Source organism: Lontra canadensis, unplaced genomic scaffold (assembly GCF_010015895.1).
Source record: "Lontra canadensis isolate GAN:19392208 unplaced genomic scaffold, GSC_riverotter_1.0 scaffold4, whole genome shotgun sequence".
In the NCBI taxonomy this organism is placed as follows: domain Eukaryota; kingdom Metazoa; phylum Chordata; class Mammalia; order Carnivora; family Mustelidae; genus Lontra; species Lontra canadensis.
Window position 1 is genome coordinate 43,451,506 of NW_022630998.1, and position 14,031 is coordinate 43,465,536.

At 40.4% G+C, this 14,031-nt stretch overlaps 1 protein-coding gene across 11 annotated transcripts in view; it reads right to left on the reverse strand.

Moving 5' to 3' along the window:
- Nucleotides 1-12,697, reverse strand: part of ERBIN (erbb2 interacting protein) — a 124,250-nt gene extending 111,553 nt beyond the window's left edge. For 8 of the 11 annotated variants that reach the window (XM_032849509.1, XM_032849458.1, XM_032849524.1 and 5 more), the window contains exon 1: nt 11,760-12,696. The gene's annotated coding sequence lies outside the window, so the exon portion shown is untranslated. Of the gene's footprint in view, nt 1-11,113; nt 11,221-11,759 lie in introns of all 11 variants that reach the window. The other 3 variants (XM_032849448.1, XM_032849491.1, XM_032849483.1) reach the window with 3 other exon arrangements.
- Between the last annotated feature and the right edge of the window lie 1,334 nt (nt 12,698-14,031).

The window sequence follows — 14,031 nt, forward strand, 5'->3', positions numbered from 1 at the left end:
AAACTTAGGTTATTTTATTTATAATCTTAGCACAAATCCTTTTCAAGAATATCATTAAACCCATAAATGCATAAAGATGATTAATCCGACTACATAAAAAAATTTTTTTTAAAGATTTTATTTATTTATTTAACAGAGAGAGATCACAAGTAGGCAGAGAGGCAGGCAGAGAGAGAGGGAAGCAGGCTCCCCGCTGAGCAGAAAGCCTGATGCGGGACTTGATCCCAGGACCCTGAGATCATGACCAGAGCTGAAGGTAGCGGCTTAACCCACTAAACCACACAGGTGCCCGACTATATAAAATTTAAACTCCTATATAACCCAATAGCATATAAGCAATAAGCCAATTACATCCATGTGAAACACAAAAGGCATACAAAAATGTAATATTCTTAAAAGAATTCTGACAATGAACTTGCCAATGTCAGTTAGTAAGCAGTAGATTTAAATCTAGGCACTCTGACTCCAAAGCTTATGTTCTTACCTATTATACTTTACTACCTGTCTCAGATTTGCACAACTATTTTAAGACAGCTAATATCCAATGTGTTCAAGAATGCACTTAGAAAGGTATGCTTACATATTATTTGTGAAAGTGTAAATTGATACAATATCTTCAGAGGGAATTTGCTTCTATCAATCAATTAGAATTACATACATAGCAAATAAACTTTGGGTATTTATCTGGCAGAAAAAAAGCAAATAAAAGTGCAAACATTTATGTGCAAAAAAAAAAGAGAATAAACATATATTCTGTATAGTACTGTATGTATAACAACCATAATGCTAATTAACACATATACATACCTACTAGATCTCTAAATATATAATTGATATATATAATTGAAACATATCTCCCATTTATATTTAAAAATACTTATACATGTATATACATGAACAGTGAAATGATGGAATACACACTGAAGTATTCATAAAAATACACACACTAATAACAGAATATCTGGAAGATGCGATTATGGAAAAATTTTTCATTTGCTATAAATTTCTGTATTGAATATTTATAATCAGAAAAAAAACAATGTAATTGTTTTAGCCCTTTGCCTACCAAAGCCTCACACTGCTTGTACCTTATCTAGCCTTTCTAGCCTACCCTAAAATAACTTGGTCTACGGATACCTAAAAGAAAGAACTGATAGAAGTAGTACTGACTTCAGTAACTAAGGTCAGGAAGAAGACTCCCAGGGTTTCTGGCTTGGGGATCATTTTCACAAGAGCAGACAAGACACTAGGTTGATATCAAGTGTCTCTGACAAATCAAAGTGCATCTACTATTCACAGTCTCTGTTACTCTTCAGTTAGTCCCAGGATAATGAACAAAATCTTTTGAAATCCCCAAAGATTAACAGGGCACCCAAAGAATCCATTTGCTGCTTCCAGGATCCTTATCTTTTCCTAGAAGACTAAAAGCAAATCTTAATTCTAATCACAAAAAGAAATGCCAGTATACTACCACTTCTTCTTCTTCTCTTTTTTAAGATTGTATTTATTTATTTGACAGAGAGAGCACAAATAGGCAGAGCAGCAGACAGAGGGAAAAGGAGAAGCAGGCTTCCCGCTGAGCAGAACGCCGGATGTGGGGCTTGAACCCGGGACCCTGGGATCATGACCTGAGCTGAAGGCAGATGCTTAACTGGCTGAGCCGCCCAGATGCCATGCCAGTACACTTCTTAAATCACTTCAAAATCTCTAAGGATGGGGAAGTTAAACCAATTCTTTCCTAGGCTAAGTAAAAGCCCTGGCAGGGAGATTACAGGTTTTTTACATTTACACCTAATACAAATAAAACCACTTCATCCCCGCCCCGCCATCCAATTCAGACTCTAGATTTAATCTAAGGTTTGAAATTCCAAGGACACCGTTATCAGAAAGAGAGAGATGTATGCCAAACTTTGGAGTCTTACAAACAATATAACCTCAATGCAGAAAGCATAGTTATATCAAAATTACTGCACTCAACTAAAATTGAGCTTCAACATTACCTTCATCAGGATGCAGCCAATGTAGACAATAAGAATACGATTCTTTCCATCCACCTTTCACACAGTAACGTGTGATTACCAAGGAATGAAATATTTCACCTAAATGTATTATACCAAACATTATACTTTAGAATTGTATCCCTTTAGAAATACTTTGAAAATTAATTTGACTACAGGGACTTGACTTCTGTCTGAAAATGTCTGTCTGAAAACATGTTACCACAGCTCCCTCACCAAAAAAAAGTATAGAAACAAAACTAGTTCTCACTATCAGAGATAAATTACAACTATGGAAAGGGACAACATGAGAATGAACCCTGTGGTACTGAATTAAAATGAAATGTATCACTGAGAAACCATCCAATATTTACTGAAATATATTCATAAATGTGAATGTGTACGTGTGCAGATAAAAATATCCCCTAGCTTAATGCATTTAAGGCAACCTGGGAGCAGCAATATCCCAAGAAGCAACAAAGACAAGAAGTGCCCAGATCTTGGCTTCTAAGTACCATTTTTCACTAAAAATTACCGGAGCAAGTTTAATGATAACTCTAGAACACCATATTGTGCTGGATACAAGAAGGGCTCAAGGAGGAAGAACTGTATCAAAAAGAAAGAAGAAATTAAGCCAGCTAGAAGGGGTTCTCACTACCCAAATCCACAACACTGAATATCAAAACAAATGATAATGGATTATAACCCAGTGAATATAATAGTTTGGTGATGTAAATAAATGAATAAGTTAAAAATAAAGAAGGGGTGCCTGGGTGGCTCAGTGGGTTAAAGCCTCTGCCTTCGGCTCAGTCATGATCCCAGGGTCCTGGGATGGAGCCCCACATTAGGCTCTCTGCCTGGCAGGGAGCCAACATCCTCCTCTCTCTCTGCCTCCCTCTCTGCCTACTTGTGATCTCTGTCAAATAAATAAATAAAATCTTTAAAAATAATAAATAAAGAAGAAAATGTTTACATAGTTCCAAAGTACCTACCCCCAAAATATTTATTAATTGCAAATGAGGAAAGAATACCTTGACATAAGAGGAATCTGGCAGTTACAACCATAATCTCATAATCAATGACTCTCATCAATAATGGGACAACTGAAATTGCCTATTGACCTGATAATACGCAATGAGAAGAATGCAACATCACTTCCATGATAACCCCTCCAAAGACCTAATCATAAAAATCTAAATCTAATCACAAAATCTAATCAAAGATCTAATCATAACAACATCACAGAAATAGAATTAAGGGATATTCTACAAAATAACTAGATCTACAATCTTGAAAAGAGTCAAGTCCTTGAAAGTAAACACAGAAACTGTTCCAGATTAAAAGAGACTAAAGACATGACAACTAAATGTAATGTAAGATTGTCGTGTGGGTCTTTTTGCTCTAAAAGACGTGGGGGACACTGGTAAGATTCAGATGTGGGGAATGTAGTCTTTGTTAACTTCCTAATTTTGAAGTTATAAAGTCATACATAGGATAATGTCCCTGTTTGTAGTAATAAAATAAAAAAGTATTTGGGGGGTAATGGAGTATTGATCAGGTGGGCAACATACTGTCATATATGTCAGGGACAAGAAAGGTTTTTGTTACTATGCTTTCAACTTTTCTGTGTATTTGTCATTATTCTAAACTTTTAAACATGAAAGAAATATTACTGAAAAATCTGTAGCAGTACTAGAGAAGAGTTTATCTACAGATAACAACACAGAATGAAATTTGTTGAGAAGTGAAAGGGGGGAAGGGAAGGGATGACAACAAACCACAACACATCTGAGGAACCAAATACAAAACAAAGTGGAATCTCCCAAAAAGAGTAAGTTTTCTTAGCAAGGAGGATTGTGAGAAGTGTGTCCTGGGCAGTTACCCAGGTAATAAAACCACAGAAGAACAGCTGCATGGTTAAGGCCTCCAGCAAGCACTTTATACTGTGGGATTTCTGACACTTGGGCAGTATAACTGTGAAAACGGGTATATTATCCCCTGAGGGATAGGAAACACCTGTAAGAGGACAAACTACCCACATACCCTAAAGGAGAAAGCCATTAGCTAACTAAATATACCAAAGCCAGAATAACAGGGATTCACATGGGCTGGGAGAATACCATGAAATGACCAATACCATACAATCTGGATCATAATACAAAGCAATAACCACAATGAAAAATCAAACGTGAGAAAAAACTAGAAGCATGATGGATATACCAAGTACAGTAAGATAAAATCTCCTATACTGCTAATGGAGGAAACAGAAGACAATGTAAAAGTTTTATCTCAGAGATTCAACAGGTTACAAGTAAATAAAAAATACAATTAAAAATTAAAAATCAACTCCTATGGGATGCCTGGGTGGCTCAGTTGGTGAAGCATTCAACTTTTGATTTCAGCTCAGGTCATGATCTCAGGAATATGAGATCAAGCGCTGCATCCTGGCTCTACACTGAAAACGGAACCTGCTTAAGATTCTCCCCCCGGGCGCCTGGGTGGCTCAGTGGGTTAAAGCCTCTGCCTTCAGCTCAGGTCATGATCCCAGGGTCCTAGGATCAAGCCCTACATCAGGCTCTCTGCTCAGCAGGGAGCCTGCTTCCCCTTCTCTCTGCCTGCCTCTCTGCCTACTTGTGATCTGTCAAATAAATAAATGAAATCTTAAAAAAAAAAATTCTCTCTCCCTTTTCCTCTGTACCTACCCCTGCCATCGCACACGTGCTCTCGATCCCTCTCTCTAAAAAATCAACTCCCATGAAAAAGCAAGAGTTCCCAGAAACTCTATCCTTCCCACTAAATAAAGCAATTGAAAATAAGTGAAGGCTAAATTGGTGAACTAAAATAAAATGTCAAGCCTCAGGATTCTTTCAGAATGTAATACTAGAAGACACACACACACACACACACACACCCCACACACATGCAGGAGCACAAATCAAAGGAAGTAATGAAAGCTCCATAAATCTCAACATTCATCTAAGTTTTCAAAGTGTAGAGTGCACTCCTTGGGCCTTAGAAGTCCTCAGACACTTGGAAAGATTCTTTAAGATCAAAACAATTTTCACAATTATACTGAAACATCATGTGTCCTTTCCTATTACATTAACAGGTATGCAGCAAAAATCCAGTGGGTAAAACTTCTAGCACCTTAGGGCAAAACCACTGGCATCAAGCTATATGAACACCACTGCATATTCCCAGATAATCTTCTTTTTTCCTTGAAGCTTTTATTTAAGTTCCAGCTAGTTAACATACAGAGCAATATTAGTTTCAGGTGCAGAGTTCAGTGATTTATCACAAGTGCCCTCCTTAATACCCATAACCTGTTGAAGCCATCCCCTGCCCACCTCCCCTCCAGTAACCATCAATCTGTTCTCTACAGTTAATTCCCAGATTTCTTTTTAAATGCCACATTCACTTAATATCTTTAATAAAGCAGTATAAAATAGTTTTATTAAATGTCAACTCTTTAATACATGTCTTTTTAACATTTTATGTGAAGGAATGGCAATGCTGAGGAAAAGCACTTGTTTATTTACTTCAAATTATAAGCTAAATTAGTTTTTTTCTCATGAAACACCACTTTGACCTAAAAGAACAGCTGACAAACTATGCTTAGGAATCTGGCAGACATTTTCTCAAAAATAAACCAAGTATGCCTGCAACTGCAAGGGAAAAACACTAACAGTATTTGTTACCAATGATTAATATTCAAACTTCCAAGTGAAAATTCAGAAATGTTTACCTGTTACTCTGATTTTGACAACTTCACAATATTAAAAACTTTTTTGATGAAATTAGTGGTGATATTAATAATTTTTCTTTTGTTTTCTACTACCTAATGAAATACATCAAATTCTCGAAAATGTAAATAGAACTCAATGAACCAGTATTTCTCCAACAACCATTACGGGATGTCATGAAATTATGCACAGATAAAAGATTCAAAGTGCAAGATAAACTAATGGATTTTCAGGTAACAAGAATCAAAAATTCCCTGGTACAGTGTCACATTTGACACTGCAGCTATCCTTTAAGAAATTTTGGTGTGGGAACACCTGGATGGCTCATTCAGTTAAATGTCTGCCTTCAGTTCAGGTCATGATCCCAGGGTCTTAGGATGGAGTCTCATATTGAGTTCCTTGCTCAATGGGGAGTCTCCTCCCTCTGCCTCTGCTGCTGCTCCCCCTTCCTGTGTGCTCTCTCTCTGACAAATAAATAAAATCTTTATAAAAAAATTTTTTTTGGTGTGGTATCAAGGAATACCACCCACCATTAATAAAAAAAAAAATGCTGAAAATACTCCTTCCTTTTCCAATCACTTCTCCGTATAATCCTGGATTTTCTTCATATATTTCAACCAAAACAACTTACTACAGACTAAATATAAAAGTAGATGTGAGAACCAAGCTGTTTCTAGACTTAGACATAGACTTGCAAAAATATTTGACAATGTCCCTCATTCTGCTACCATTTGTTTTGAAAAATTGTTCTTATTGTTTTAGTACATCAATATCATGATAACATACTATGATTTATGTTATTTATTCTTTCTAAAGATTTTATTTATTTGAGAGAGTATGTGCATGCATGCACATGCACAAGAGGGGGACAGAGGGAGAGGGAGAAGCAGGTGCTCCCCACTGAGCAGGAGCCAGAAGCTCGATCACAGGACCCTGGGATCACAACCTGAGACGAAAGCAGACGCCTTACCAACTAAGCCACCCAAGCACCCCATATTTATGTTTTTTTAAACAAATTAATTGATATTTAGGAATTTCTAATATGGGAAATAAAGTAAATATAACCCACATAAAACAAAGCTTTATGGGACTTCTTAGTAATTTTAAGAGTATAAAGGGATCCTAAGACCAAAAAATTTGGAATAGTTGCCTTAGGTCTACTACTATTACTTATAATTATACTGTGCTATAATAGAGTGAATTCTCTGGGCACCTTGGTGGCTCAGTGGGTTAAGCCTCTGCCTTCGGCTCAAGTCATGATCTCAGGGTCCTGGGATCGAGTCCTGCATCAGGCTCTCTGCTTAGCGGGGAGCCTGCTTCCCTCTTTCTTTCTCTGCCTGTCTCTCTGCCTACTTGTGATCTCTCTCTCTAATAAATAAATAAACTCTTTTTAAAAATTTTTAAAAAAATAGAGTGAATTCTCCTAAGGACAAATGAACTGTATAAGGCACACTGTCCCAAAGCAAGTTGTCAAAGACTATTCTGCTTCCTAAGTTATTCAGTCTTCTTTCCATTTTCCTATTCCCTCTGAGGAACTTAAGGATGTTGCCATAGCCCTTTCTCACCCATTCTAATAAAGCAACAAGCCAGGAAACCACTCACTATGTACAAAAGTAAATGGGCTCTGAATAAGGATGGCCATAGAACTGATGCCCCCAGATGTTATTACACCCATTTTGATTACTTTTTAAAATTATTTCCTACTTTTTCTACTACATTCTATATACCTAAAATCACAGGTATTCTTCAGATAAATAGTCTTCTTTTATTAACTTAATTTTTAGATAATCTTTTCTACTGTCTTACATACTACCATTTATAAAGCCTGACAAGGCCTTCACCCAGTGGTACCTGAAACAAAAATTCCAGTGACAAGAATAAAGTGAGTGACAGAATTCCACCATGCTTATTTTATAAAAACAAACAAAGGAAGGGAATTTTGAAATTTTAGGGACACTGAGAGAAAAGACATCTGACCTGAGGGATAGGACAGAAAGGAAAGGGACAAATGGAGAAGAAAAATACAGAGATATAAGCTTGTGTGTTTGTGTGTGTGTTTTAAGATTTTATTTATTTATTTATTTATTTAACAGGGAGATAGAGAGCACAAGTAGGCAGAGCGGCAGGCAGAGGGAGAGGGAGAAGCGGGCTCTCTGCTGAGCAGGAAGCCGGATGTGGGACTTGATCCCAGAATCCTGGGATCATGACCTGGGCCAAAGGCAGCTGCTTAATGACTGAGCCACCCAGGCGCCCAAGCTTATATATTTTAAAAAGCCAAAAGCATAATGAAACAAAAAGGTATAGGGGTTTACAGTGTCTTAATAAAGGAGTACATAACAACCTGATCTTAACAGAGGTAATTCTGTGGATATTAAAAAAAAAAAAAAAAAAAAGAGTTCAGGAAACATAAATTAAAAAATCTATTATGAGTATCTGGTTATAATACTGGCATGTAAACTGAGTGGTAATGCAAAAGTGATATTTACAATTAAATGGGGCAAATAAATTTTTTCTATTCACGTTGTGAACAGTTTTTTTAGGTGATGAGCATGGACTCAAAGTTTAGAAAAGAGGGAAAGAGCAACACATAATCAAGAAATAGCTGAACATGGAGAAAACAGAGGAAGTAAATGAAGCAAACTACAAAAAATAGGAAGCTAAAGAAATGAGAAGACAAAGCATAATAATAGCTAGATTCCTATTTTACAACTAGGAAACCTAAGACAGAGGAGAAAACTAAAGGTAAATCTGAAAAATGGGTGTAGTATGGTTCAAGAGTTAGTTATGAGAGGCACCAAGAAAGAAACAAAAAAATGTCTAGTCAAAGAAAACTTGGAGGCAGAAGTGCTGAGTTCTTTCCTTACAAAATTCAGAAGTATGTACTGTAAAGTATAATTCACGTATTCGTTTCTATGGCATGAGCAAACAGCCTGCATGCAAAAACTGAAAAATCTATTTTGCACAAGTACAATTTATGTTGTCAAGAAAGGAAAAGATAAAGACCTCTTTAGAATTTACAACACAGGTGTTCTTACCACCACCTCCCCCCCCAAAGCATCTAATAGGGAAATAGGCAAAGGAAAGTCAAAACAAAAATGCAAGCAACAAAGTGTTTAAAAAGAATCTAGCTAAGCAGCACTCAAAAAAGAGAATTACTTTGCTATCCAGCATCATTAATATTCTGCATAAACCCAAATACTTTATGAACACTGCCATAATCTATTCCTAGCCAAAACAGCGTTAAGTCTAAATTATGTTATCTATGAGAAATTATTTAAAATAAATGCTGAAAGATGCACATAATTTTCTGAAATTTTTAAGTGTTTCTTAAAGTAAGGTATTGTTTACTACCAAGAGTACAATATTAGCATCTCTAAAAGAAGTGAATTTAGAAATTTACCAATGATATATGTAAAATGTCTCTAACTACAGCTACCACTTCATTAAGAAATAAGATGCAATAAAAAGCTGGTTTCCATATTTGAACCACTGTAAGCTTTTCAGACATGAGAAGTTTGCAAAAGCTTGATATGAAACAAGTGAACTTTATAACGTAATATTTGAATTAATTAGTTGATTAAGTTTATCGCTATTGAAAACTCCTAAGTACTTTCCATAAATAGTGCCACTAAATAGTACTTTGCGCAATGTAAACAAAAGGTTTAGAAGTACTCCAGATTTACCAATTTAATCTAAGAAAACCCATACGAGACTAAGAAGTATAGAAGAAGAATACTAAGAAGAATATCCAAAATGTAAAGCCACTTGGATATTTCAACTGTTTACCATCTTTCTGTAACCTCTTTTCAAACCCTAAGGTCACATTTTAAACAAGGCTTGAAAATATGTATAGTTTGACAATAGTATAAGGCCTGAAATTCATTACATTAATTCAGTACTGAAGTAAGAGAATTCTAGATAAACCACAAAGTGAATTTTGTCTTGATGGTACAAAAGGAATCCAAGGTTCTACAAGGGTGAACATTTCACATTTTTAAAGTGTGCTCTCTGCATCTAAACATACTACTGATGCTCAAAATTAAAAAAAAAAATCAAGAATTTTATCTAAAAACGGATTTAAGCAGTCACTTTCAAGTGCTACAATACTTCTCACTTGTAAAATTTACTAATGCAGAGAAACATCTTCAGAGTGATAATTTTCTACAAAGGACTTGCTCTATTAAGGCTCTGTTGCTCTGAGGCCAAGTAGAAGCCATATAAGGAAACTGAAGTTCAATGCCACTTATTTTGTTCTGCTCCTACCGATGCCCAAGAATAACCTCTTTCGTTGCTTAATATTATGTCCCAAATCATAAAGCAGATCACTTATAGATTTTTAAATTCCTTCATAAAGCTATTCTGACTTAACAGGAATGACTTGATGGTTCACCACCTTACCAACACAAATAAATAAATGATAAATTTTTAAAAACGACCTTCAGAGACTACACTCTGAGGGGAAAAAAAGTCAAAACAATATACAATAATAGTTAAGAGACTCCCATTTTGGAAATGTACTTAACATAATAAACAAGCTGTGAAATAATTTGGTCCTGCTCTTCAAAAGCTATCTTTTTTTTCAACTAAAGAATGTCAACTATTTTTCATGGAGTAGCATGAGCAAACTAAATATTAATTTACAGTTAAGATACACCTATCAACAGGATGCCATACTCATTTAATATTTATTCCAAAGCACGGTATTATGTTTCACCTCCTTTACCACAGTATAAGGGGAAAAAAAAAAATAAGACATACTAAAACAACCAGGGGAGCCTGGGTGGCTCACTGGGTTAAACCTCCGCCTTCAACTCAGGTCATGATCTCTGGGATTGAGCCCCGAATCTGGCTCTCTGCTCAGCGGGAGCCTGCTTCCCCCTCTCTCTGCCTGCCTCTCTGCCTACTTGTGATCTCTCTGTCAAATAAATAAATAAAATCTTTTAAAAATAATAATAAATAAAACACCAATCAAAAAGCCGTTTGTGTTTGTTGTGAACAAACTAGTTTTTTTCTTTAAGGACTACCGATTGGTTCAGAAGTGTTTATAACTCTGACCGGTGGAATGTCTCCCATGTTTCACTAATTTCCTGCCACCAGGTTAGGCACCTATCACTTACTAAACAGAACCAGCCAAAACATTTGGACCAATACAAAAATGTTAATAAAGTACTAAAGTAAGAAAACTGATGTTTATTATAATCAATAAGACCTCCATAAAAATCGTTTTAAGCGTTTTACTTTCCTTTATATATTCTGTTCTTAACTACGGAGGAGTCCTAAAAGATCAGACTACTTAGGGTGTATTTGTTTTTGTTTTTTAATTACAACTCTTTACCCATAATACTTTCTCCTTCTCCTTCCTAGGTCACTTACAAGAAAAATTAAGCAGATACTTCCTTCCTTTCGATTAACCAAACAAGTATCATTGAGATTGTAAACGTCCGAAAAGGAGCCAGCTACTGAAGAAATACATCTCCCACCTTAAAAAAAGACTAAGTATGGCAAAGTTTGTTTATAAAATCCAACCAAATACGTTTCTAAGGGCTGCAACTAAAAACAAAACAAAACCTCTATATACAATTCACGCAAAAGTCAAATAATCGGCAACAGTATAAACAAATGTGGCAGCCATCTCAACAACAGTAAATCCCTCGCTGCAGCGACCTAACTTTTTTCCAAAACCGGAGTTGCCAGGTTCGATAACTTAATAAATAAAATATATACATTGTATATATTTTAGGAAACTAAAACTTCTGGACCTAGTGCTGAACAAAGGCACTCTTTCTTCCGATTGCTTTAAACTTTTCGTCTCACCGCATTCTTACAACCTCTTCTAAAGTAACCACAGTCCAGATGGTAGAAGGGGGAAAAAATCAGTTCTACTTACTATTTAGCAATTGAAAGACTATCCACTTCGACACTACGAAAGATTAATCTAGAGCAAGTGGGGGAAAAGTGAGAAAACCTGAAGTACCTCTCCTTCCCGGCCCAAGAGCTCTTCACTTGTGGAGAAAATTACCTTTCGGTCGGGCAGTGTCTCAGGGTAGCTCTTTCAAGGCTTCGCCAGACATGATTTCCTTCCCTTCATTAGTCACTTTGGATCCAGCCGAATTTCTCTCTCCAGTGAGAGCGGATGTGGAGTGGCCTCCCGCAGTAGGACGAGTAGGTGGTTCGGCGTAGGGGGTTGGGAAGAGGGCTGGTTTCCTGGTCTCAACTTAAGACAGGAGTTTCCCAGCCCCAACTAGGATCTCCGCCGAAAAAAAACTTTTCACTCGTGACACCGCCCGGAATTACCGTGCGAAACTCACTTCCTGCCTTGGCGCAGAAGCAGGATCCAGCTCGGTCCAGGGGAACCCGGAAAACCAGCTCCGCGCGCACCGGGGAGGGGGAGGGCAGGGGGCGTCCGCGGAGAGCCTCGAGCTCCGGGCGCCCGGCGCGCCCCGCACACCCGACGGCGGCGGAGGCCGGCCGGCGGGGACCAAGATGCCGCCGGGGCGCTGGGCGAGCCTCGGCCGCGCTAGGCCGCCAGCTCCTCCTCGCCGCCGCCCCCAGAGCCGGGCGGCGGGGTTATTGTCTCGATAGCGCCTGCCGCGCCCTTCGCCCGCGCCGCCGCCGCGGCCGCCCCGGGCCGGAGCCGAGGGGCCGGGCAAGCTCGATGGCGGCCCCCTCCCCGGGCAGTCCGTCGGGCCGTCCGTTCTTCCGTCCGTCCCTCTCCGCCTTGCCCAGTCGCCCTCGAACCCTCTTCTCCCTCTCCCGTTTTCCCGCCGCCGTCCCTTCGCTCCCCTCCTCGTTCTTCTTCCCAGGCGGCGGTGGCTCCCCCGGGAAGCCCAGCGGGTGGGGGCAGGCGGCGGCTGGGTCTCCTCACGAGCTTGCGGGGCCGCGGCAGGGGCCGAGGCTGCGTCCCGCGCCGCCGCGCCACATTCACTCGAGCGAGAGACTGCGAGGGGAGGGGTGGGGAGGGGAGGGAGGGAGAGGAGAGAAAGGAGGAGGAAGGGAGCAGGGGCGGAGGGGAGTTACTGCCTCTCAGGCCGCGGCAGCAACAGCGCCACCGCCCCGCTGGTGAGGGGGAAGAGACTGCGCGCCGCTCCTCCGCGGCGGAGGCGGGGGCGGGGCGGCCTCCCGCCGGCTTCTCCCCAACCGCCAACAGCAGGGCCGGAGGCCGGCGTGAGCCAGTCACTGCGCGCGGGGGCGGCGCGGGCAGACGTCCGCGGTGGCGGCTGGGGGCGGTGGGGGGCGGTGGGGGGCGGTAGGGGGCGGTGGCGGACCCGGGGTCGGGGGGGGGGAGGGGACGGCGGCGGGGGTTCGCGTGCTAGACGCGGCGTTAGGCCCGCTCAGGCCTAGGCCGGGGGAGGCCTGCCTGCAGCCCCCCAGCCGCCCGAGGTAGAGGACGCTAACGATGCGGACCCCGACTCCTTTGCGCCCAGCCCGGGAGACTGAGCGCCCCCAAGCCTCTTACGTCCCGGCCGACTGAGCTTCTCTCTAAGACAGAAATCGGTGCAAAGGGTTCAAGTGCAGCCCCGATTTTAAGGCTGCAGGTATCTCAACTGCAGCACTCCAACTTCCTCTAATGGCACGCTCGCTTTGCAGGAAACCACAGCGGCGGCTCTGTGAAGCTTCCCACGCCGGCCCTCGCTCGGAGCTTGCTCGCGCAGCAAAGCAGCTGGGGCTCCTCCAAGTCTCAGCCTCACACCGGCGAGGAGACAAAGCTGGCGCGGGGAGGGGGAAAAATGGCCCGCGAAATTGCCTCAAGATAGTGCCTTTGTTAGAGGAAGCATTGGCCACACTCGGAATGCGACGTAGGCTTCCAACCCCAGCGGTTTCGGTGGTGCAGTCTTGAATTGCGCTGGCCCTAATAATTCAGTCTGGCAGGGTTTGCGTTTATTGCGGAGAGAGACTCTTAAGCATTCCATCAACACATATGGCATAAAACGCTTCAACCATAACATTGCACAGTTTTTTGCAGTTACTGCTTTAAATATGTTAACAGACAAGACGGCCTTGTTTTACCAGACAAGGAACGTAATAGATACGGAAGAAACCATTCCCCGCCCCCAGTCTCTGCTGTGCTTAACCCTGTACAATGATGGTAATTAGTCTCTGTGTCCCCGAAGTCATTGCTTCAGTTCTTCCGTCTGTGTTCCAGAGATAATTATTTATTACCAAGTTTGAATAAAGAACTGTGTGCCCTATAGATAATTTTTGGCTTGTATCCAAAGGAAGTTCATAAAGTCCATCAAAGAACTGTTTACCAAAGTGAGTTGTACGCTAGTGAAAACACTTGAAATAACTCC